This window comes from Oncorhynchus masou, chromosome 18 (assembly GCF_036934945.1).
Source record: "Oncorhynchus masou masou isolate Uvic2021 chromosome 18, UVic_Omas_1.1, whole genome shotgun sequence".
NCBI lineage: Eukaryota > Metazoa > Chordata > Actinopteri > Salmoniformes > Salmonidae > Oncorhynchus > Oncorhynchus masou.
In genome coordinates this window covers 8311449-8312561 of record NC_088229.1, presented here as the reverse complement: position 1 = coordinate 8312561, position 1113 = coordinate 8311449, and the positions used below count along the sequence as shown (strand labels likewise).

The 1113-nt window shown below is 39.1% G+C and overlaps 1 protein-coding gene across 1 annotated transcript in view; it reads right to left on the bottom strand.

Annotated features, from left to right (window-relative positions):
• Window positions 1–644: 644 nt before the first annotated feature.
• The window catches only part of LOC135503902 (potassium voltage-gated channel subfamily C member 1-like), a 51993-nt gene continuing 51524 nt past the window's right edge, over window positions 645–1113 (bottom strand). The window contains exon 5 of the mRNA XM_064922084.1: window positions 645–1113. This exon is cut by the window's right edge and continues 2299 nt beyond it. The gene's annotated coding sequence lies outside the window, so the exon portion shown is untranslated.

The window sequence follows — 1113 nt, the reverse complement described above, 5'->3', positions numbered from 1 at the left end:
ATATATATATATATATATATATATATATATATATATATATATATATATAAATAATATGACATTTGTAATGTCTTTATTGTTTTGAAACTTCTGTATGTGTGATGTCTACTGTTAATTTGTATTGTTTATTTCACCCTATATATTATCTACCTTACTTGCTTTGGCAATGTTAACACATGTTACCCATGCCAATAAAGCCCCTTGAATTGAATTGAATTGAGAGAGAGACAGAGCGAGAGAGAGAGACAGAGCGAGAGAGAGAGAGCGAGAGAGACAGAGTGAGAGAGAGCGAGAGTGAGAGAGAGACAGAGAGAGAGAGAGAGAGCAGACAGAGCAGAGTGAGAGAAAGAGAGAGAGAGAGCGAGAGACAAAGTGAGAGAGAGAGTGAGAGAGAGAGCGCGAGAGAGACAGAGCGAGAGAGAGAGAGCGAGAGAGAGAGACAGAGTGAGAGAGCGAAAGAGAGAGCAAGAGAGAGAGAGACAGAGCGAGAGAGAGAGAGACAGAGCGAGAGAGTGAGAGAGAGACAGAGCGAGAGAAAGAGCAAGAGAGAGCAAGAGAGAGAGAGAGAGAGTGACAGAGAGAGAGGGGGAGGGGCTATGAGACGGACGGACAGATGGACAAGAGAGACAGTTTTAATATTTTATCAGGGAAATGTATTTTATTTGTATCACAGGGAAATGTATTTGATTTGTATCACAGGGAAATGTATTTGATTTGTATTGCTGTATAGAAACACATGCCTACATGATACAATATATCAACTGCATTGCTTTACACACACAACATCTGACATCTTTCGCTGTGTTTCATTGCCAAAATGACGGTTCAACTTTCCAAACGGCACCCCAGAAAGAAACAGAGAGAATGAGACTGAAAACCATAGAATCATTGTAATTGTATGGAGAAACCAGCACAGACTCACATTGCTGTGTTTCAGTTCATCCCAGCTAAAACACAACAGTGAAAGGGGAAAAGGAGGCTGTATAGGTAAAAAGTTATATTATCCAAATAAAATCATATTATTTTTTATAAACAAATAGTAATTGACTGTATTAATAGTAACTGTGCAGCCCATCCATTTCTAGAAGAGTTTCACTAAGCCTATACTGTGCT